This window comes from Pongo abelii, chromosome 1, assembly GCF_028885655.2.
Source record: "Pongo abelii isolate AG06213 chromosome 1, NHGRI_mPonAbe1-v2.0_pri, whole genome shotgun sequence".
Classification (NCBI taxonomy): Eukaryota; Metazoa; Chordata; class Mammalia; order Primates; family Hominidae; genus Pongo; species Pongo abelii.
The window spans coordinates 50,527,750-50,553,724 of NC_071985.2; the positions used below are offsets into that span (position 1 = coordinate 50,527,750).

At 32.8% G+C, this 25,975-nt stretch overlaps 1 long non-coding RNA gene across 1 annotated transcript in view; it reads right to left on the bottom strand.

Moving 5' to 3' along the window:
* Positions 1–241: 241 nt before the first annotated feature.
* The window catches only part of LOC112130497 (uncharacterized), a 57,908-nt gene continuing 32,174 nt past the window's right edge, over positions 242–25,975 (bottom strand). Inside the window, exon 3 of the long non-coding RNA XR_002912749.1 lies at positions 242–465. This is a non-coding gene — a long non-coding RNA (uncharacterized LOC112130497). The remainder of the gene's footprint in view (positions 466–25,975) is intronic.

The window sequence follows — 25,975 nt, forward strand, 5'->3', positions numbered from 1 at the left end:
TCACATTCCACAATCAAATAATAATACTCTACTTCACATACATTCTAGGAATCTTAACAACAGTCTTTTGCTACTCCTTTTCTCCATATTGTAAACTCCTCAATACATTGTTACTAGTTTTGATTTAAAAAGTCAATTATTACTTAATGTTTTCAAAACTAAGAAAAATAAACTTCTTTTATACTTACCTACATTTTTATAATATCAAATGTCCTCAATTCCTTTGTGGAAATCCACATTTCCAATTGATACCATATTCCTTCATTTAACCACTTATTGTAGTTTTAATTTGCTACCAACAAAGTCTCTCGGTTTTTTAATATAAAACTGTCTTTTGTTTTGTTTTGTTTTGGTGCTCAGTTTTGAAAGATTTTTATTTTGCTGAGTACAAAACTCCATGTTGATAGAAGTGGAGGGAGAATCATGTAGGATAAGATGACCAGAGAAGCCTGCCAGTAATCAACACTGTGGAGAAATAGAAAGGGTGAACAAAGATAACAGGATTTATCAATTAAAACATCATTCATGCTCCACAGGACATTGGCTCTGTATTCTTCAGAATTAAGGAGAAAATATAGATAGTAGCTGTAGCTTATTTTTGAAAGAAGATTGGTATTAAAATAGGAGGCAGAATAATAGACTGATAGGATAGGATAGGATAGGATAGAATTTAAACATGCACACACAAAACGAGAGCTAGTTGATATAAAAAGTTTCAGAATCAAGTAGAGAGAATTGAATTTTGCAATATTAGTTTTCTTTTGCTGTGTAACAAATTCTCACAGATGTAGCAAGTAAAAAAATCATTCCCCATTTATTAACACCTTTCTATAGGTCAGAAGTCTGGAATAATGTGGTGGGGCTCCTTGCTCAGAGTATCACAAAGCTGGAATCAAGATTTCAGCTGGACTGACTTCTTATCTTCAGGGTCTAGGGCACAAACAGCCTCCAAGCCCATTCCTGTTCTTGGCTGAATTCAGTTCCTTCCGGGTGATGTCCTCATTTCCTTGTTGGTTATTAGCCAGGGCCTGGTCCAGTTTCCAAGAGGCCACTGCACTTCTGGCCATGTGTCCTCCTCCATCTTTAAGCAAGCAATGGTGCTTTGAATCTCTGAAATGCTCTTTTGCAACTATCTGGAGGAACCTCTCTGCTTTTAAAGTAGTTATGTGATGAAGTCAGGCCCACAAGGATACTCTTAATGTCAATTGATTAAAACCTAAGACTTTTAATTATATCAGCAAAACCCCTTCACAGAGATACCTAGATTAGTGTTTGATTGAATAACTGAGAGAAAATGTGTGTACACCAGGGACCAGGAATCTTGGGATTTCAGGGGATGGTGTATTAGAACTCTGCCTACTACACAGTACAAAAGGACCTGACCTAGTTAAAAATAGAGAAAGGGAGAAAGGTATTTCTTTCTCTACTTTGTATGAGACAAGATATGTGATATTTTATTGCATAAAGAATAATGAAACATTAGGGATACTTTATGAAGAAAAGGAGGAAAGTTGATAAATTTAAACCACATGGAAAAATCAGCTGAATATTAGAAAGACGGGTAAAATTGATACTTTTAGGACTCTACCATAGAGTAGGTAATCAACATAAGTTAGCATAGGAGCCCAGACTTCTCTGAAGACCTTTTGGAACCTGGCAAAGATGTAGCTATGAAGAAATTAGAGATTTACAATAGAGAACATTCAAGCAATTAAGGGATCCTTAGCTGTTAGAGAAGTTATAGTGAATGGCTGAATATGTAGTTTAGAGTGATAAGTTGGTCAAGAGAAGACAGAAAAGCTCTGAAGTACAGGAAATTGTAGTGTTAAAAATAGGAAATATTATAAATCATAATGAAGAGAAAATAGTAAGTTCAGATATTAGAAAGTAATACATGATAAAAAGCTAGAATGCTGATCTTGAATTTAGATCTAGAATCAAAACATTAAAAATACATTTCTTTTCATCAGATGATACAAGTTGATTGTAATGACAAAACATGACTATATGATGATGTGTGGCTAGAGAAAAGGAACATTATAATATAATAATGGACATAATACATAATATAACATAATAATGTACATGACTGAGGAATTCTGAAGCCAGATGTATTAGTCAGGGTTCTCTGGAGGGACAGAACTACTATATCTCCTATTATATGTATATAGGAGGAGCTGAGAAGCAAGGACAGCCAGTCTGAGTCCCAAAACTGAAGAGCTTGGAGTCTGATGTTTGAAGGCAGGAAACATCCAGAATGGGAGAAAGATGTAGGCTTGTTTTTCTGCCTGCTTTATATTCTAGCTGCACTGGCAGCTGATTAGGTGGTGCCCACCCAGATTAAGGGTGGGTCTGCCTTTCCTAGCCCACTGACTCAAATGTTAATCTCTTTCGGAAACACCCTTACAGACACACCCAGGATCAATACATTGCATCCTTCAATCCAATCAAGTTGACACTCAGTATTAACCATCACATTAGGATAATAGCTTTTATTTTTTATATTTTTAATGTGGTTTTGTTTTAATCTTTATCCTCCTTATATATGCACATGCAAAGCTAGAAGAATCAAGTAGTTTTTCCTTATAACAAAATAGAGAATTCATTGTGCCCTCTCTCTCTAATTTGCCTGTCTATAGAGGCAACTATTTTCAACTTTTTAGCTGATTTTTTTTGGCATTTACGTCCATACTTCAAATATCAGAATTATATTGTTATGTCTTGACTTTTTGTTCAATTCTTAAGTATTCTCTACTTATTTTCTCCTATAAAGAAATGAGGTTTAGCACTTTTTTACTCTCATACACTCAGCTCTTGCCACAAATGTATACCTCTTTTCTTTTTCTCTCTGCATCTCTCTCTCTTTCTCTTTTTCTCTCTCTCTTTCACGCGCACACACACACACACACACACTCACACTCTCACACTCAATCTTCCCCATGTTATCAATATAGTTATAAGTTTGATTACATCCGTGTTTACACAATTATGTGTATGTAAACGCTATTCTAAGCTATTTTGCATACTAAAACTATTTCTCCTTTCTTAATCAAATTTTTCACCCTCTGGAGTTAAAAATTACCTGATTTTTGCATGCTTTTTTATCATGTACTTAACACTAAGTCAAATCTAAGCTCTTCACCAATTGTCTAAATCTCGTTTTAAAATGCAACATTTAATGGATAAAATATATCTTTTGAAGACATCTCTTCTGAGGACTTCTAACCCGCCCCATTCTGGACTGATTTTCCTTTATGCCTGCTATACATCTATCTTCGTGGAATTTTCATGTTGCCAATGCTCTTTACTTTTTCCTATATTTTCTATATTCCATGCTTCCATCTTTGTTGGTACATAACCTTATTTTAATGAAGGACATTTAGGGTAGTTTCTTGATAAAATTACCTAGTAGATTATTTTACAAACATTGAACATCTCTACCATAGTACTGATTTATGATTTGGCTGAGTATCAAACCCTAGGTTTTAAATAATTTTCCGTTAAAATCTTGTAGACAATGCTTCATTGTCTGTAGCTTCCAGTGTTGTTCATAAACAGCCTGAAGCCTTTCTAACTCCTGAGACTTTTCATGTGATTCATTTTTGTTCCCTCCCTGGAAGTCATAAAATCTTATCTTTTCCCTCAGGGTTCTACAGTTTCATGTTGATGTGCCTTGATATGGGTCCATTTTGCTGAGTCTATTTTGCTGAGCGCAGAGTGGGGCTTTTACTCTCACAAGCCAAGTCCTTCAATTGTAAGAAATATTCTCAGTTATTTAGTTGATAGTTTTCTCTCTTCAGTTTTTATTATTCTCTCTCTTTCTGGCACTTCTGTTTCTTGGATGTTATACTTCCTTTAGTTTTTCTTTCATTTTCTTATATTCTTTTCACTTAATTTTCCTTTCTTCTTTTTTAATTTTATATTTCTGTGCTTTGAAGGAGATTTTCTCAACTTTATATTTGGATATTGCAATAGAATTTTTTAAAATTTTGCTGAATCCTTTTTAAATAAAAATGTCTTATTTCATGCACAGTCCCAATTTCCAAAATTTCTTATTTTTTCTCCATATATTTTGATCCTTTTTTTTTTTTAACTTGGAAGTTCACAGATGGCTGGTGATCCTTGGATGTCTGCTAATATTTAAAAGTAGGGCATTTAAAAGTTGCCTTCAAATATTGAGCCCCCAAATGAAGCTTGTAACTGTAATCTTCACTATAGGTTATGTCACTGTCTTAACAAAGACTGTATTTATGTTTTTTCTCTTGGCTAAGTAGATTCTCCATATAATGATCTTTCAATAGCTTAGAGGTTATAATCTTGGCTGCTGTCATTCTGGAAGATATGTTGGGGAGAGAGCTAGGGGATCAATATTCAGTATTATAAATGTTAATTTAATTATCCTATGTTCAACAGAATACCCTACCTTCAAATGTCTCCCAGATTAGAAACCTTCTATCTTGCCCACCTCCAGTCTTTTTTTGGTACAAAATAAAATAAATCCTTTGGAGGTATGCAATGATTGAGAAGACCTGAGGTTCTAATTGTTTCTTTGTTCTTTTTTAAATTGCTTTTTTACTCATTGATTTTATTGAGGAATCACAGGCATGCAATAAATCCCTTCTATTGAAAATATACAACCCAATAAATTTTGATAGTATATTTGCTCATGACCACACAACCGCAATCAATATACAGAATATATCCATCACCCACAAAATATTCCTCACATCCCTTGCAGTCAATTCTTACTTTAGTCCTTACCCCAGGCAACTACTATAGACAATTTTGCAATTTATATAAATGTAATACAGCTTGTAATCTTTTGTGTCTTGCTTCTTTCAGAATAATGATTTTGATACTTATCCATGTTGTTGTGTTTACAATGATTTGCTTCTTTTATTACTGAGTATTATTCCATGATATAAATGAACGTCCTTTATTTTATTCATTTAACTATAAATGGACTCTTGAGGTGTTTCTAATTTTTGACCATTTCAAATGAAGCTGTTGTGAACATTTTTGTATAAATATTTGTGTGGACATATGCTTTTGTTTCCATTCCATAAATACTAGATGTATAAGATTACATTTCTAAGAAACTATCAGGTTTTCAAAGTGATTGGACCATTTTATAGGTACTCCACATCCTTGTCAGCACTTGTTATTATCCATGTTTATAATTTTAGCCATCCTAATGGGTGTATGGTTTTAACTGTTGCTTAAAGTTTCCAACTACTCATCCTTGTTTTAATCCACCTTGCCCTCATTTCCATCAGAAAACTGGCACTACAAATTTTTAATTTTTTAACAGTATTCTGTAGTATAGATAAGGTTGTTTCTTGGATTTTTGCCATGAGTTAAGAGTTCAGTCTTTCCCAGATTGCTAAATCAGCTACTATCTGTTCATATGCTTTCTGTCCTCCAAAGTACAGTTGAGATGGTATCTACTCTACTTATCTTTGTCCTATATGTGTTCACATTCAAAAATCCCCTTATTTTTATCTTAGTGGGATTCTTGACGGGAATATAAGAAACAGGTTGTATTTAATTCATCATCTTCATCCCTCTGGTATTTAACAGGTATATTTAACATTTAAAATTGTTATCAGAGCACAGACAAGGTTAGAGGTAAAACAATTAATTAGATGTTAAGATAAATACTATGCAAATACTTAAAGAAATGATGATGTAATGCAAATAATGAGAGAAATGATGGTGTAAGATACATAAGGTGTATATTCAAAAAGGTGTATATATTAAAAGGGAGTCCTTTTTAAAAATTATTATTATGTTGGCATGATAGTTTGACAGGGCTTTGAGGAAAAATAAGGGGTTAATATGTCCTATTTTTCAGAGATCTGGGGGAAGTAGTAGGAGAATAAATTTGTTGGAAAGAGATATAGAAAATATAAGGTACCTCACTAAAGTAGGAGAAGGACTACACTTACATTGAGGCATTTTGATTTTGTTTTAAACATTGAGTGCGTTGTTGCAATAACAGCTCCTCAAGGTGTCATATTTGATATGAAATATACATTCAGATATTTTTGGGGGTCTCATTCAAAGTTTTCATGGAATAGAAAAATAAAATTTAAATAATTTGGATGATCTTGTTCACCATTCTATGCTTTCAATGTATTATCTTGAATGAGTGACATCAAAGATATACATTTTGTTATCACATTATTCTTTGATGTGTCATATTATTTGTCAGTGTATTGCCATACTGGAATTTGAGTGTTACAGGAACCATGTTTTCTTATACAATAGAATTATTAATGGAAAAATTCAATTACTTTAACATATGGTTCAATAGGAATATTAATGAAAAAATTCAATTACTTTAACATACTGTTCAATTAAAGGAAGAGCTATATTCCATCACTAAAGGAAAATAACAAATAATACTTTTTTCTACAACATGATCTCCTCTAAAGCGTTTTTGAAACATAATTCTGAACTATCATTTATCTGGAGAAGTATAACCAGAATGAAGATATCCTAGAAAAAAAGTGTAATAGAGAAAAGTTTAAAAGACTTAGGATTGTTGAACCTTGAATAAATATTTAGGATGAGTGTAATAAATCTATTAGATTACTTTACTCCAAAGGTTCTTATGTGAAAGCTGAGATAGATATATTCAGTGTACATACAGATAATAAATAATCTTTTTATAGGATGTAATATTCTGAATTGGGAGGGATGCTGATTATTGGAGCTCTTTCTAACTCTCGAAGAGCTTACTGGTTAAGCTCATAGCATTATAGTCACATTCAGAACAAAGTATCTAGTCTGCAAGCTTAATCATACAGCATAAATGCTGGCCTTTGAAAGGTCAGTTAAGCTACCTGCGTTTGAGAATGGCTATTTGAAGAAAAATATCAATAAATCAAGGAAGCAGAAATGTAAAATATATGATACAATTTTCTGATAGTTAAACTTGCTAGCTGTCAATGTTTAGTCCTTCATATATTTTTAAATATCTATGATTAGAAATTAAGCTAAACAAGCCTAAATTATATTTTACATTTGATATGTGGAAAAACCCATCGCAGTTTTGAAGTAACATTATATAGAAAGGGTTAAATTCTAAACTATTTATGTACAAGGCTAATTCTTACCAGGTATTTACTGATGTAAAGCTAGGGTGATATAGCTTAATCTTACATTCAGTTAAACCATATCACAAACTTGAAAGATTAAAGTGCATTGGGAAGCCACTTCTTATAATGGTCTCCAAAGAAACTACTATAGATAAACCAAGCTAAGATTTTAAAATATGCCCTTGATAAACAACCTAGCATTCACTTTTATCTGCTTTATCAAAGTTGCTGTTTTAAAAAGGGGGGAAAAACCCTAGTTTCTTTTTTTAACAAATGTCCAAATGCGACTGAAGAAGTTGGTAGGAACATTTTAAAGTTAATTTTTTTAACCTTTTACAGAAAGTTCCGAGTGGCAAGATGCAGTCAATATATCCAACTAAGGATTTTTAACTACTGTTAAATAATACAGTTTTTGCTTCTGTGTTTTTAATGGCTTTAAATTTATTTTCCAGTGTTTAGGCAATAAATATATAATTTAAATGATAATTATGTTTCTGTAAAACTAGATGGCAAAAATAATCAAGAGTGGTGGGAAATACAATAAATCAAGCCATCAAATTGACATGGTATAATGTGAAGAGTTGCGTGAGACAAAGCAATATCTTCTTTGGGAGAAATTTTGAATGGAGCAGTTAAGACATGTGGTCTTACCTAGACAATAGGTCAAATAAACTAGCTACAGTCTTCCTTGTTTTTAAAAATAATGACATACATCAGCAGTAGACCAGCAGTAAGAGTTTCCTGTTTTCCTTTCAAACTGTTGACTGTTAAAAACACACCTGTAATATAGCTTGCTATTTCTGCATTCACTTGTTGTCCATTGAATTTAATACATTAAAATTTCCCAGTTATGAATAATGATGAAACACTCTAACATTTTAGTTCAGAAAATGATTCAGGGATTGATACATATATTTCATTGTTGGTTCTGCCCTTAGTCTATGCAGCTATCAGATTTATGTTGCTTCCATAATGGAGACCATTCTGCAACCCGAAGATCATTCACCTAATAAAATTCATGTTGCTACTCACCAAATACTATAACTAGATAAGCATGCACTAAGCCACCCAGCACCCAGATGAATTAAATTTATGTTGCACTATTTGTAAAAATTAAATCACAGCTTTTTAGTGATCTATGAAATTCTACATTTGAGAGCATTTCTGAAATGCTATACCAAGGCTTGAAATATTTACATACTAAAGAATCTATTTCAACCCCAGAACAAAATGATTAACATGTTACATGGAAATAAAGAGGTAGCAATGGAACTTTATAATACAGACAGCGCCTGAAAATTTATTCTTTTTTAGACCAAATTAAGTGGTGAGCACCTATATAATTTTTTTTTCTTGATTCACTTTAAGGCAAAAAAAAAAATCTAACTTAATTTAAAGCTACTTGTTTATAGCAAGTAGCATATCTATTAAAGTGCTATTCTGAGTTTCATATAGATCTGTTATCTGTATCCTGTAACATGACAACTCAGTATAAACATACCTTCAAAATGCAGTCCAAGTGTACAAAGATTATTCACCTGATCACGGCTGAAGTAGAGGTGGTTATGTAATGATTTGGCTGCAAAAGTAGCCAAAGGCATTTTTAAGAATGCAACTAGTCAAATGCTCCTGTAAACTTTTAGAAAGACAAGAATGTTGAAATTATTAATTAAAATGAAAATGTCAAGCTTATGTGTTTATATAAATGTTTGAAATAATTTTATTGTCTTAATAGTTCATGCATCTTGTTTAAAATGTTTTTGTTTTATTGAACAAATGTTCAGGGATTTCTTTTTTAGTTGATGGAACATATAATCTTTTTGGAAATTAATTTTGAGAAATACCCTATGTGTTAGCCAGTTTTATGATCTTGAAGAAATCATTTCACCTTAGGATTTGAGGGAAGCTTACTTTTCCCATCCACTAACTGAGGAGATTGGACAGATGATTTCTAAGTCTTTCCAAATATTACATAAGCTTGGATTCACAAAGTGCATATAACATTTAATTTAAAAAGGTAGTGTTTGTTAGGAAAAACTCAAACTGAATGATGATTAAGTTTCATTTTATCAAGGACTATTCAAGGATGCAGAAACATCGAGAAGAGTGGAATGGAGGAGACGCTGATTAAAAAATAAAGACATTACCTCATCACTTTTTCAAAACCGAAACCCTTCACCACCAAAAATATCATGAAGACTGAAATTGAAAATCTAAACATAAACTGAAACAACAGCATAGCAACAGAAGATAATATGCTTTCTATTTCAGAAAAAAATGATTATTTAAAGAAAAATCAATATACTCTCTAGAATAGATGTATAAATAATTTACCATTCTAAATATAATGGATTATATTCTCTAGAGTGTTTGTAAATACAGCTATCACTCATTATAAATGAACATAAGCTGCAGAAAATTGAAACTCAAAAAACTAAAAAAAGGAACTAATGTGTTTTAAATCATGTGAAATCATGAAATCAAGAAATTTTAAAGATGTAGTACATTATATGCTAGAGCATAGTACTCCTTAGTGAAATAGTCAATAGTCAAATATTCTAAGCCCACTGCATAACAGAGTAGTATCTGTAATAGAGGACTGAGAGAGAGAGAGAGAGAGAGAAAAAAAAAACTTCTTAAGATCAAGGAGTATCCAGTGATGGATGGCATGCGTGTGATCCCATGGATGGAAAAGAGACATTTGAAATGCCAGTGTTAGAAAAGATGGTATGTGTTTTAAGAAATGCTTTTAAGTGTGGCAATTTTAGCAAAGAAAAAAATTGAGTTATTACTGTAGGATCTACACATAGTAGGATAAGAATTTTTATTATTTTATCATAAAATATTTAACTTTTTCATTACAGTTTTCAAATAGGGTTTGAGAAAATTATTTTTTCCTGTGTTTAGTTAGTTAGCCTTCTCCATAAAAATAATTATAGCTTTAACAAGTTCGTTGGACTAAACACACAAAAACACTGCAAAATCTGCAAAAAATAGTCTAAGTCAAATTTCTCTTAGAAATAAATTGGTTGTTTCCATGTGGAGAATTCCAGAAAGTGTGCAGCATATGGTGAACAGATTCTATAATTTGGATTGAAAGACCTTCAGTGCAATACATATTAAAAGATCATAGAATTGTAATATGTACAATTTCATCAGAGTCCTTAATTTAGGTTGATTCTCACCCTCTATACCTCTCTCTCCTCCTACTACTGATCACCCAACCAATGGTGGATATTAGGAGGCCATGACAAGTGACATAATTTATAAACAGGCACAAGTGTTTCAGTGTGACCTAACTAAAGCCATTTGCTGATAAACTACTTGGTACTGGGGAAAAGTGACTTGTGAATTACTGCTCAGGGGAAGACTTTCTGTTCACACACATTTAACATAGCCCACTGCTATGTTAGCTTTTGCATTATTGTCTCCAAAATATGACAAAAGCATATTTAGAGGAGTCCCCATCTTCAACCAATTTTCAGTGTAGCCTCCATTTTCGAAGCTTACATAGACATTACCTATTAAAATAACTTCAAGCACACATATATCTTAAAAAGCCATTTTCCCTGAGGCTTTACTATGATGATCAACAGAAATTGCCTTGTTAGGAAAGACAATTTTATCAGTGTATTTTGAGTCATTCTGCCTAAATGAAAATTACATTGAGCAAAATATCCACTAAAATTGTATATTTTACATTGTTATGACAAGAACTTAAAATATTTCACCTAAACTCTTAGTGAAGTGCTTCAAAACAAATGTCATTAGATATTTTTCTCACTTTCAGTTTTCAATAGACAGATGATTTTCTATGTAATGTTTTAATATTTAAGATATGATGTTTACATAGATTGCTAATAAAATACCCATCAAGTACTTACTGGTTCTTTGAAGAGAGAGAGAAAAAAAAGAGGACTTAGTGTTCTTTCTTTTAAGTAGTAAAGTTAAATATAACCCCAACAGAAAGTCTGGGAACACCTAACATAAGCTAAGGTTTTTATTTACACCCCCTTTCCAAAGAACAGCAATACATCAGTCTTTTACAAATAATCTATTTATTCATTTAAAAATATATTCTGAGTACCCTCTATGTGCCAGGGATTTTTTTTCTCATTTCAATTTCAAGCTTCTCATCAAGTATTTTAATATTCGTGCCTATTTTACCAGGATTTAAAATTTTACTATCTTAAGTATTTTTGTTATTATACTGTTTATAACAAATATACTTTTATAAGCTAAATGTGTAATCAAAAGAATCAGAAGACTCTGCTGTTAAAATTTAATCATTTTTCTTGTTAAGCTCCTATAATATCTCTCATAAAAGATACTTCTTCTGTTCTGAAATCCTCACTACATACAATTCTTATTTTCATTGTAAAAAAAAATTTCTCAGCTTTTACCTCCAATTAACTGTTCAACTTACTACAATCTTACTTTCCCACTTTTCCACTGAAACTTCTCTTAATGTCATCAATAGCTACCATTTTGCCAAATGCTAAGGACTTTACTCTGTCTTTATAAGTTTCAGCAGCCTTTAACAAAGGAGATCCCGTGTCTTTTCTGAAATACTTCTGTCTGTTGGCTTCCAAGATGCCAATATCTTCTGTTTCTTTCTTTCGTCACTAGCTACTCCTGCTCCTCACTTTTGCCTCTCTTCTTCTACCCACAACCTACATGTTAGAGTAACTTAGAGCCAAGTGCCAGGCCCCCTCCTCCTTTCTGGCTATGCCATTTCCTGGATGATCTCATCTAGTAGGCTGGCTAAAATAACACTTATATCAGTGGATCTCATTCCTATTGGATCTAAGGCCTTCTGTTATATAAAATATTTTATTACACTGCCATCTTTACTATCCCCACATAAAATTAACAAATACTGTAAATGATTAGAAAAATTTACAAATACTGTAAATGATTAGGAAAAAAGTCAATATAGCAGCCTAACTCAAAGATAAAGAAAAAATAAAAGGAAATTAATTTACAATAACATAATATGATTTAACATGTAAATTTTTAGAAATGTCTTTATTAGCAGACATACCCATAGGTAATGTTTGTACCTATTTATAATGAATTTATAAGTGAGACAATCAAAAGCCATTATATACAAGAAGCAAACAAATATAAAAAAGTGCAGAGAGGTAGAAATGGGCTTGAGAATAAAATCTAGTTTAGAATGTTATAATAAATACAATTCAATTGTATATGGGAAGAAAATAACTATAATGGGAATAAGAAAAGTGGCCAAGATAAATTTCAGACTGTTAAAGTGGAACCAATAAGAAAGTTTGATATTCTATTGAGGAACTTTTTTCTTAGTACCAAAATAATTCCTATGTTATTGCATGGTATGAAGTAGTGATAAAGTATCTCAAAATTTCAAACATACTTTCTCTCTTAAAATTCTACCACAAATGGAAGCCTACATTTAGTCTCTAGTACTTAAGGAGACACAGGACTCTACTTCGATGGGCAACAGGGACTAGAGTATAGATAGAAAGAGAAGCAGAAATATAAGAGGATATAGAGAAGTTGTGTTACACCTCTGGGGACAGAACGTCTGAGAAACAATAGGCAGCCCCAAAACATGGAAATATAACATTTCCATGTTATTTTCACTTTAGTCATTTCTTATCTTAGCAGTGATATATCTTTTTAAAGTTTTATTAATGACATTCCTTAATACATCTGCACTATTTTAATTAACATTTGGTTCTGAGTCTGTTGCAAGGGGTTTTATCTGTTACATCAGGGCTACATTACACCACTAAAACTACTGATTTTTAATAGCTGCATTACAGCACTGAAATGCGTTACCACTAAATATATGGTTGGAAATACAAGAATACATCAAGTACGAGACAGATAAACAGAGTACACAAATTTATTTAATGATTTGAAGACAATATATTTGCTTTCCTTCTCCTTAACTAGCTTTTTTATAAGTTATTGGGCTTCTTATGTAACTGCTTGCGGAATAAAAAAGAATTATCGTGCAATTAACTACTACCAATTTATCTTTTCAAGGTATTCAGTTGGAGAGAACATTGAAATGTTGTGTAGGACATGGGCCAATAATTTGTTTTTCCAAATTGTTGCACACCATAGCTGGTCATTTAGCATTCCCAGCCACTGACAGCCAAATGTCAATAGAACCCCCCAAATCATTGTGACATCTAAGTAATGCCCACATACAATTTCCAAACATTCCAGGATGGCAATGCGATATTCACGATGAACCACAGATCTCTATGTGGACAACCTTGTACCCAAACCAGACTCATATCCAACTGCCTACTTGACAAATACCTAGTTATTTTATTTGATAATTTCCTTTTCATACCCCCAACATCTAAACTGCAACACATCCTATTCACTTTATTTCCAACAGATATTTTAAATACGTTCAATTCTTTCTATTTCCACTATCACTTCTCTAGTCCAAGTCTTGATTAGTTCTCCCTTCGACCGATGTGGTAGTCTACTAATTGTTTTTTAGTAGTCCATCGTTTATCCTTATTTCAAATACAACCACCAGTATAAACATTTTAAGACATACATCAGATCATACTACTCCTTCATGTAAATCCTTCAATGAATTCCTAATGCGCTAGATTAAATCTTAAGTTTTCCTATGATTTGTAAGGCTTTTGATGACTCCATTCTATTTCCTTGATTTCAGTACATGAATTCTTCCTTTGCTCATTCTGTTTCAGGTACACTGGCCCACTTTCTGTTGTTTCATGCAAACTGTTTTTACACCAGGGTATCATTTTCTTTTCCAAGAATGCCCATTACCACAGTTTCTATTTGGTGTGCTCATTTTAATTCTACTGGTCTCAGTCCAAATGTTACCTTCTCTGACATGTTTTCCCTAATCATACCATCTAATTGGATTCTCTTGATTATTTGATATCTTTCTTTCCAAGTGTTCATTATATTGTCATTGTGTACTCTTGTGTTTCCATGCTTTTTATTTTTCTTTCATACCAGAAAACATGTTCCACAAAAGCAGGAAACTTATCTCTCTTGTGCTTCACCATATCCCCAGATTTTAGCAAATGGCAGAGCATCAATAAAAATGTGTTAAATTAATAAAACATTTAAAAACTCCATCTATAAATCATATAGCAAAAAGTATTCTAAATTCTCCAAAGTATGGTGTCTTTTAAATTTGTTTGATTAAAGCTTTAAAAGATAAAACCATTTCTTTCTTCTAATGTTGATACTGAGAAGAAAACTAAAGTTGGCAAATACTTTTTGGATTGACATTATGATCTTTTAGTGATGTATAAATCAGGCAGTAAGTTGGCTCAGAGATAACTCAAGGGTCCTACCTGTACATTGTCTCCTAATAATATAACTTCCATTTTGCCTACCAGGAATTATAATTCTATAAAAGACTGATTTCTAATTTATCAAACAAGGCCTTGAAATGGGGAAAGAAGAGTGGAAGTAAGTACTTTCCAATGAAATCTAGTATCTTTCCTAACTTGAACCACAGACTACAACTCTACTTATGCCTCAGGCATCATGAAGTAAATGAGAGAAGAAGAGTGTAAGAAATGTATAGGGGGAGTGTGGCAAATCAGAAAGGAAAGGCAATGATATGTGAATTTATACATTGAACAGACATGGGGAAAAGATTTAATATAACCAACAAATTTGAAACACTTAAAAATGACTTCAATCACATTGTCAACACTTTTTAAAAATTTTATTTTATTTTAATTTTTAAATGGATTTTATTTTTCAAAACAGTTTTAGAATTACAGCAAACTTTTGCAGAAAATGCACAGTTCCTGTATACCCTCAGCACATATGCATGGTCTCTCCCACTATTAACGTCTTGCACTAGAGCAGTACATTTGTTACCATAATGAGCCTACATTCACACATCATTATTACCCAATGTCATTATGTTAGGGTTCACTGCTGGTATTGTACATTCTATTGGTTTTAATGTATATATAACAGTATGTATGCATCCACCATTATAGTATTATACGGAATAATTTCACTGACCTAAAAATTCTTTGTACTCCACCTATTCATCCTTCCCTCTACCCTAATTTCTGACTACTGTTGATCCTTTCACTGTTTACATAACTTTGCCTTTTTCAGAATGTCATGTAGCTGGAATTATATAGTACACAGCCTTTTCAGATTAGCTTCTTTATCTTGGTAATATGCATTTAATGTTCCTCTGTGTCTTTTTAGATGACTTCATATGTCTTTTTAGCACTGAACAATATTCCACTGTCTGAATCATAGGATATTTATCCATTGACCTCCTGAAGGGCATCTTGCTTGCTTCCAACTTTTGGCAATTATGAATAAAGCTTCTATAAGCATCCATATACAGGTTTTTATGTGGACATACATTTTCAGTTCATTTGGGTAAATACCAAGGAGCATGATTGCTGGGTCATATGGTAAGAGTGTGTTGAGTTTTGTAAGAAACTCCCAAACTGTCTTCTAAAATGACTGTACCATTTTGCACTCTCACCAGCAATCAATGCCTGTTGCTTCATGTCCTCACCAATATTTGGTGTTATCAGTGTTTAGGATTCTTGCCATTCCAATTCTATTAGATGTGTATAATATCTCATTGTTGTTTTAATTTGAAAATTACTGATGATATATGATGTTGAGCATCTTTTCATGTGCTTATTTTCCATGTGTATATTTTCTTTGTTGAGGTGTCTGTTCAGGTTTTTTTGCCCATTTTTTAATCTAGCTGTTCATTTTTGATTGTTGCATTTTGAGATTTATTTGTATATTTTAGATAACCATCTTTTATTAGGAAAAAAAGTCAGTGTTTCTTTTGGATATGTCTTTTGCAAATATTTTCTCCCAAACTGTAACAAATCTTCTCATTCTCTTGACAATGTCTTCTGGAGAACAGAAAATTTTAATTTCAATGAAGTCCAGCTTATCAATTATTTCTTTCATGGATTCTGATTTTTATATTGTATCTGTAAAGTCATTGCTATACCCAACGTCCTGTAGATTTTCTCCTGTTATATTCTAAAAGTTTCATAGTTTTGAATTTTACATTTAGTTGTATGATCCACTTTGAGTTAATTTTTATGAAGGGTGTAAGGTCTTTGTCTAGATTTAATTATTCCTGTGTAAATGTCCAATTGTTGGACACCATTTGTTGAACAGATTATTTTTTCTCCATTATGTTGCTTTTGCTCCTTTGTTGAAGGTCAGTTGACTATATAAATATGAGTCTGTTTCTTGGCTTTTTATTCTGTTCCATTGATCTATTTGTCTATTTTTCCGTCAATATCACACTGCTTTGATTATAATGGCTTTTTAGTAAGTCTTGGAGTTGGGTAGTGTCAGTCCTCCAACTTTGTTCTTCTCCTTCAATATTGTGTTGGCTGTTCTGGGTCTTTTCTGTCTCCATATCAACTTTAGTAACCAATGTTTTTTTTTTTTTTTTAAACCCACACCTTCAGATCTTGTGACACTAGATGTATGTATGTCAACATACATTACATATGTATATGATGGACATACTCTCAAAATTACTGGGAAATAGGTTTTAATCAATGGTATTTATTTTAAACATCAAGACAAATGACTTCTGAGTGGAAGTGCTCAATAAATACAAAACTATTATAATCATTGCCATCATCATTATTATTAAGAGCAGCAATCTTTTCCACAGAGGTTGGTAACTCTTGTTAAGTGACTTGCCCAATATCAGAGCTGGCAAGTGTTTAAGAGGATTCAAATCCAAGTTGACTGACTTCAAGCTTAGTGTTTTTTCCACTCCTGCATGCTATGAATGTTGAGGCAATAAATGCACTCTTACATCATTTTCCCAATTTTTTAACCAGATAAAACTTCTATGACACCTTGTAGAAAACAGTAGAAAATAGACTTTGCAATTAACTGAAACCCAGCTCCTAAGGGTGACATTATTTAGCCCTATCCTTTCCCAAGTGTATAGAACTTTTTATCCTGCAGAAAAATTAAAGAAAGTATGGCCTAAATAATATTATCATCTCGTTGGGATATTATTTCCATGGGATTTTCTCAACATTTGGGGGTTTTCAATAGAGAGTTAGACTGACGTACTAGAGGAAAGGATCATAGATTTTGGTCCCAGACTTTTTTTTTTTTTTTTTGGAAATTCACTTGATTATTCTGAGACTCCAATAAAATACTGGAGGTGAAAATTCTCTCAAAACTGTAAAGTACAAGTGTACAAGTATATTACATTATAATTATCCACATGTCATTTTCTAAATTATAACTCTATAATATTTGAAACCAAATAGCCTATCAATAGTTGATTAATGAATGAATGTGATAAATTCTTAATAATTCATAACTTTAAAAATAGTTATTATTTTTAATGTTATGTAAATAGATGAGCCATTTAAACTATTAAAATACAAAGTGATAAAATGGTTTTTCTGTAGGGAAATTAATAACTAATTTGTAATTGTTTTATATTAAGTAAACTATAAATTTATTTTATATTATGTAATAGAAGCTATTTTCATTTCATTGCTTATATTTATAAAAGGTTACTATTTTAAGTATTTATAGTATGCTTAATGTGTATATCTAATGCATTAATTTTTGTATTAAGATAATTTCAGAGTGACAGGATAATAAAACAATGCAATAGAATTTATCTAAGAGAGATGTTTAGGTTTTTACTAGAGTATCAAGTGTTAACAGTCTTCCTTCAACTGTAGGAAAACACTTGTATAAATGAACACTACTTAATATAGTCCTTTTCTTCTATATTGAGTTATGTTTCAGTTAAAACTTAAAAGTTGGTATAACCGAAAGAAGAAAAAGGAAATAAATACATTTCAAACTAATTTAAAAAATTATTTGAATCATTTTTTATATTAAAATATCTTATTATTTTTACAGACCAAATTATAATATGTGGGAGATGTAGAAATCTATTGGGAAAAATAATACATGTTAAAATAAGATAAAATTCCTGCACATGAACCATACCATTTTGGAATAAAGCTATGCAATTTACAAGGTACCCTTTATAAAGGCAGATGTATATTAAGCAAATGTTGAATTGATTTGTTTGCAGGTGACATTCTACCTAATTGTCTTCTGGCTGTCCAGATGCCTAGAAAACTTTCAATACAACCTGTACTTTTTTTTCCCATAGGTTATTGGGGTACAGGTGGTGTCTGGTTACATGAGTAAGTTCTTTAGTGGTGATTTGTGAGATTTGGGTGCACCCATCACCCAAGCAGTATCACTGCACCCTATTTGTAGTCTTTTATCCCTCACCCCCTCCCCACCATTCCCCCAAAGTCTTCAGAGTCCATTGTATTATTCTTATGCCCTTGCGTCCTCATAGCTTAGTACTTCTCAAAGTCCCACTATAACCATGTCCTGATCAAAGAAAGGATGAGAACACTGAGCCATAAACAAACAAACAAACAAAAAACCCTCACTGTTGGCTTTGCTTGTCTTGGAGATTTCAAGGGCCTACAGAAGGCAGTGGTGAGAAATTTGGCTGTTACTCTAACCCATAAGAATGCCCCCAGAAGACACAATTTTCCTTCCATGGGAAAAAAAAAAAAAAAAAGAAAAAAGAATTCAAAGAGAAATGCTAGAAGTTGGGGGAGGGTTTGCACTAGAATGGAAGGGAATAAAGAACTGTTTTTGAGTGGGAGTTGATGCTCCTACTCCAGCTGCTGGTTTCTAATCAGGAAAATACCCAGTATGCTTTTACTGCTTAAGTAACCCAAGAAGTATGCAGCTCTTGGGAGGAAACACATGTATTCACATGCAGATACTCATATTTATGATTAATTATATTTACATTTATAATTAAATATAAATACATTACTTTAAGTTATTTTTCCCTCACTATTAACCTGTGGAGAACTTCCTTCCAATAATTTCTATAACTCTAATTTCCATCTCCTTCCTAAAGACTCAGGACCAATGTTTACTTTGCTGGGAAAGTAAAAAATTTTTTTTTTACTTTGATTTTGCTGAGAAAAATCAGTTATTGTCTGACAATAGACAGTTTGTAGATATTTTTCTAGTTACTCTTTCCTCTCCTTTTTCTTTCTAAGTTTGGTAGTGACAAATAAATATTAACAAAATAAACTCCTTAACAGCATGAAGATTTAGTAGTTATTATAAAAGCAGAGTTCTACCTGGGAGTGTTGCCAATTGCAGCAGAGAATGTGCTCACCAGTGTTTCTCTTCTTCCTGGGCACACTGCAGGACTCATTTCTCAGAGTCTTTGCAGGTAAGTGAGCCAATGGAGTATGAGTAGAAATGATGTTCCCCATTTCCAGACCTGACTTTTAGACCCACTCATGCTGTGTTTCATACTCTCTTTCTTTGATCATTTACTCAGCCAGGTGCAGAGGATTCCACTGAGAACTTTGAGGCTTTAGGAGAGACATATGAAAGAAGCCTGGGCCCCTGAATAGCAGTGCACAGAGAGCCTTTTACCCCAGTTACCTTCACTGGACTCTGAGAGGAGCAAGAAATAGATCTTTATTGTGTTAAATCAAGATGCTTAACTAGTACAGAAATTCAGAAAGAACTAATGGTTGTCATGATCCCAGTAGTTTGGGTCTCTGCCCCGCCTTAGCAAAAGAACATTCTGGTATATAAGAAATTGAGATTTCCACATAAAGCACAGCCTTTCTCCCTATGGCATGCAGACATGGACTGCAAAAGATGTATGCAGCTCTCTTCAGGCTCTCTCTTGAAGTCCAAGTCATTTATTACCATCAGTTCCAGAACAATCATTTTCCAAATCTAGAAATCAGGACACATAATTAGATAACTCACAATTCGGAAAATGTGTCTATTCCTTCGGTCAAACTTCTTGTTTTATCACTTATTCATTTATACTTTTTAAATACCTTTTGAGTCATGTTATGTGCTAGATACTGTACTAAGTGGTAGAGGATACAATGAAGCACAGGCTCTAGCACCCAGCATAGTATTCTACAGACTGTAGGCACTCAACAAATAATTTCATTAGAAAACTAATAGGAAGTTAATTCAGTAAGACATGAGAAACACAGGGGTTGCTCCCCACCCCCCTTGATGTAGAAAGGACACCTTGACACAAGAAATGCAGAAAAAACTTCCTGTAGTCAGTACTCTCTATGTAAATGCTTTCTTATGATGTGACACACTTTCTGGGATTGAGTGACACCAGAGATATGCAACCAGCCAATGTGTAGCTAACCTGATCTTGCCATCTCTGATTAACCACTGGATACATACACGCGCATGCGCACACGCACACACGCACACACACACACACACACACTCCTGTATGATTAATTGTAAATTGGTTAATTGAAGCTCTCTAGGGTGTTTTCCTTCCTGATATTAACAACATAGTCAACTTGTCCATCCTAATCATTTTGTCTTTGAAAGAAAAATTGATTTTTAAATCTCTAAAAGTTACAAAATTATTAGGTTATAAACTTTAATTTTATTATTACAAAGTATTTTTTATTACAAATCATACAAGACTAAAATTCCTTGATGATGTTTCTAATATTAGATGATGAGATGTCTAAATATTTCATTGAATTTTAATATCTAGGAGGCAACAATTACCAAGCTTGTGACAAGGATAGAGAATGCATTCTAAGCAAAGCTCAAAAATAAGAAGATGCTACTGCATTTTTTTAACAGGAGCATTTAAATTCCTAATTTTCATCCTTCAAAAAAAGAGTTAATCCTTTTTGTAAGCATTTTGCACAATACAACTATAGAATATTTATAAAGTCTTTGAAGAAATCTAGCTAAAATATACATATTTGGGCATTTTCCCTTTGACATATATATGTACATATATTTAATGTTATATATATACACATATATATTTGCATATATGTACATATATGCACATGTATTTAATGTTATATATACATATATGCACATATATTTATTGGTGTAAATATTGCAGAAACTACACTATGAAATTTGAATACAGTGTTTAAAATTTATTTGTATGTGCATTTTTGATATCCCCAAAATAATCAAACCACTTAATAATACATTCTAAATACGATGTCTATACAATACATTTTTCTGCATAGATAAAGATAATTTTGGCAAATATTAACTTAGGCATATGTATGCAAAGGCCAACCTAACTTTTTAACATTATCTCATTCCTCCACAAATATACAAATGCTCAGCAGTGTTTATAGTTACTGCCATGAAGTATTTTTGTATCTTCAAGAGTGCCTTTGGGTTTTTGTCTGTAGGAAGCCTTTGATTGCCAAAAGTAGTTTCATCAACAGTGGAAATTAAAAGTAACCTTCAAGATCCTTTTAGACATGAGTAGGCTTTCTGGGGACAACTCTGTAGGAAAACTGACTGAAAAAGATAGGCTATTCACCAGACACTGAGCTGAATAATTTAAGTGTGGTGAGCTCAATCTCCTTTCATACTGTTTTCTCATTGAACATTGATTGAAATGTCATTAAAAATAATGAATGACTAAATATATGTTACCCAAATTATTTCAATGCCTATTATCTAAAATGATCAAATGATTTTCATAATGGATGCCATTGTGAAAGACTCAGTTTTTTGCTCTTGCCTGTTCTTGCCGTTCCTGTTGTGATAACTCAAGGCACATTCATCAGACTCCATGTGAACTGGCTGGAGTGACAGTTGGTGAATCAGCAGTTGGCCAAATGATGAACTAGAGCATAGTCTGTCATTCACATGTTTCTCTAGTGAGGACTAATCTTATCCCAGGAATGATGTAAACTTTTCTAATGTTATTATCAAGGGTTGAATTGAGCATTCAGGAAATGCTCCACATGCTATAATTTGGTCTTCTGAAAATTAGGTTCCAATCTTTGTGTAATTCATCTTTAAATATTTTGGCAACAAACAAAATGTCTTTTTCAAATCCTTTTCTTTTTCTCCTCTGAAAATCATTTATCGGCCTATATAAACCAGAAATACTGGCATGATTTGGTCCAAGCATACTATTTCAGTGCTTGTCTCTATGGTGGCATATTTCAATGATGTCAGTAGATTTCCAGGACTTTACATTAGTGTTCACTTCATCCCTGCAGATGATCCATCAATTTTATTTTCTAATGACGTACCTGCAATGGCACTCTTTCTTACAGTATATGTCTCTAAGTACAGAATTCCTTCTAGCTCAGTGCTCTCATCTTGTGTTACCAAAAATGTAATTTTGAATGCTTTGGCTAACAAATGAAAATTGAACTTAGTATGGCAATCTATTTAAAGAAAACTCATTATGTATTTCATTTTGCCCCTGTAGCTTAACAAACTGGAAAATTTGAAGTAGCATCATGATCATTGTCACCAAAAGCAATAACAGCAGCATAACCACAATTTACATTAAAATGCCTAAGAGATATTTATGATTTGTACTGGACCTTATCAGTTAGAATCATATCTGTTGACTTCTTGATAGAAATCTACTTACAGTGTATTTATTTGTGTATTCTGGGATGTAGTAGACTCAAAATTAGTTACTACAATCTCAGACCACGTGGTGTATCTCCTCTCAAAAGCAAAATCATATTTTCTATCTCTACCAGTAGATAAAGATTTATTCATATCTCAATGAAACCTGAAAGGTTATTTATAATAAATGGAAACATTATGAACAAATGCCGTACAATGTTTGGAATAGAAAGGGTCTTATTTGAAATGATATTTTTATTTAAAATACCTTTTTTACAAATGTTAACAATTTGTGGAATTAATATGCTAAAATTATGTGAAGAGTTTGCCCCATTCAAAATGTAACTCAATCATGGAATAGCATGCAAACCCTAACTAAATGTAAAAGAGAGACAGATTTAGGACTTTAATAATATAACATTGCAAAAATAAAAGTTTTTAATAAATGTTAGTAAGACAAGTGAGTTAAAAGAAACAAATGTGTATACTTATGCTACTATATGCTGCCATAAAAATGTGTTTTTGCTCATAGTGGCAATTATTTATTGATCTTTTAGAACTATCAGATAAATTGCATAGATGTTCTTATTTAACTGGAGATATAAATATATTTGACTGGGCCTTGCTCTGTTGCCCAGGCTGGAGTACGGCAGTGTGATCATAACACACTGTAGATCAAACTCCTGGGCTCAAGGGATCCTGTCACCTCATCTTCCTGAGTACCTAGGACTACAGGTGCCTAATACCACACTGGGCTAGTTAATTTTTTTTTTTTTTTTTTTTTTCCGTAGAAATGAGGTCTTACTCTGTTGCCCATGCTGGTCTCAAAGTCCTGCCCTCAAGTGATCCTCCCACCTCAGCCTCCCAAAGTGCTAGGATTACAGGCATAAACCACTGTGCTGGCCTTATTTTATGTATTTTATTATTATTATTATTATTTAGAGACAGGGTCTCACTCTGATGTCTAGGCTGGAATGCAATGGTGCAATCATAGCTTACTGTAACCTCAAACTCTTCAGCTGAGGCAATCCTCCTGCCTCAGCCTCCTACATAGCTGGGACCACAGGCATGTGCCACCATGATCAACTAATCGGCCAAAATATTTTGTATTTAGTACTTTAACTTCATTTTCAAAACTTAAAAGACAGCTCTTCAGTGATGTTCATAAAGTTCTCTAACTTCTGAGAGGCGATAAGTGGCTGAGTTTGGATACCAACTACGGTCTTCTGGGTAGGTAAAGACTGTACCTTCTAGTAAGCTTGCTCTGCTGCATAACTTAAAATCAATCAACTCAAATAATAGGAATCTTATGGAGTGTTTTTTGTTTGAGCTCGTGATCCACCTGCCTCAGCCCCCCAAAATACTGGGATTACAGGCGTGAGCCACCGTGCCCGGCATTTTGTTTGATTTTTAAAATCAACTTTCCTATTAAATACTTGTAAAATAACCATGGGTTGGCAGGGAAACAGAGAACAATATTTTCTTCAAATGAGAGCAAATAGGTAGGATAGTCCATCTGCAAATTATTTTCTAAAATTAGATTTTAATAAATAAAAATTGAAAATAAAAACAGTCAAAACTTAAAATTTTAGTCCAGTGGACAAGTTTCAAGACTAGTTCAGCCTCAACTTTAGAAAGGAAGTGACTATTTCAGATAATCTCTTCATTATCATCATTGTCATTCAGATTCCAAGAAAAGAGCCAATTGATCAAATAAATGGAATGGAAAAGTTAATTTATATACTTTTACACATCTCAAGTATTAAACACTTAAAATACTTTTCATAGAGAATAAGGTGTTCGTAGGGCAAACTAAACAAGTGATTTAAAAACAACTTGATATATCTCTTTTGATAAGGATTCTGGGTATTCTTTTGAATGTGATCTTTGTTTAATCCTAATAGTTGTTACATGGTAATCCAGAGTTCTGAAATGTTATGTACTTGTTTTTTTCTCTCTCTTTTTTAACATTTTCAACTTTTATTTTAGATTAAATTCGCATATGCAGATTTGTTACATGGGTATACTACACCCAGTTAGTGAGCATAACACCTGATAGGTTGCTTTTCCTCCCATGCCGCCTCCCTACTTCTCTCCCTAGTAGTCTGCAGTGTCAATTGTTCCCATGTGTATGTTCCTGTGGGCTTAATGTTTAGCTAATGTTTAGCTCCCACTAACAATGTGAGAACATTGATTTTCTGTTCCTGCCTTAATTCACTTAGGATTATGGCTTCCAGGTTCTTCCATGTTGCTGCAAAGGGCATGATTTCTTTCCTTTTTATTGCTGTGCAATATTCCATAGTGTGTACGTATATTTTTTTAATCCAGTCCACTATTGATGGGCACCTAGTTTGAGTTTGTGGTCTTTGCTATTGTGAACAGTGCCGTGATGATGATCTTTTGGGTTTAATGATCTATATACCCAGAGATGGTATTGCTGGGTCAGAGTGTTCCCTTTTTTCTGCAGCCTTGTCAGTATATGTTGTTTTTTGACTTTCTGATAATAGCCATTCTGACTGGTGTGAGTCGATATTTATTTAATTGTGATTTTGATTTGTATTTCTCTGATGATCATGAGCATTTTTTCCTATTTGTTGGCCACTTGTATGTGTTTTTTTTGAGAAATGTCTGTTCATGATCTTTTCCATTTTAAAAATCAGATCTTTTTTTGCTTGTTGATGTGTTCAAGTTCCTTATACATTCTGGATGTTAGATCTTTGTTGGATGCATAGTTTGTAGACATTTTCCCCCATTCTTTTTTTTTAAATTTTCCCCCATTCTGTAGGTTGTCTGTTTATTCTGTTGATGGTTTCTTTGCTGTAGAGAAGCTATTTAATTTAATTATGTTCACTTGTCAATTTTTGTCTTAGTTGCAATTGCTTTTGGGGACTTAGCCAAAAATCCTTTGCCAAGGCTGATGTTGAAAAGGGTATTTCCTAGGTTTTCTTCTATGGGTTTTATAGTTTGAGGTCTTATACTTAAATCTTTATTTCATCTTGCATTAATTTTGGTATATGGTGAAAGGTAAAGGTACAGTTTCATTGTTGTGCATATGGCTAGCCAGTTATCCAAGCACCATTTATTGAACAGGAAGCCCTTTCTCCATTGCTTGTTTTTGTCAGCCTTTGTAATGGTTGTAGGTGCGCAGCTTTATTTATTATTAATGAGTTTTCTATTCTGTTCTATTGTCTGTGTGTATATTTTTGTACCACTACCATGCTGTTTTGGTTACTGCATGCTTGAAAGTATAGTTTCAAGTCAGAGAATGATGCCGCTGGCTTTGCTCTTATTTGATTAGGATTGCTTTGGCTATTTGGACTTTTTTTTTTTAGTTCCATATGAATTTCAGAATAGTTTTCTGTAATTCTGTGAATAATGACATTGGTAGTTTTATATGATTAGTGTTGAATCTATAA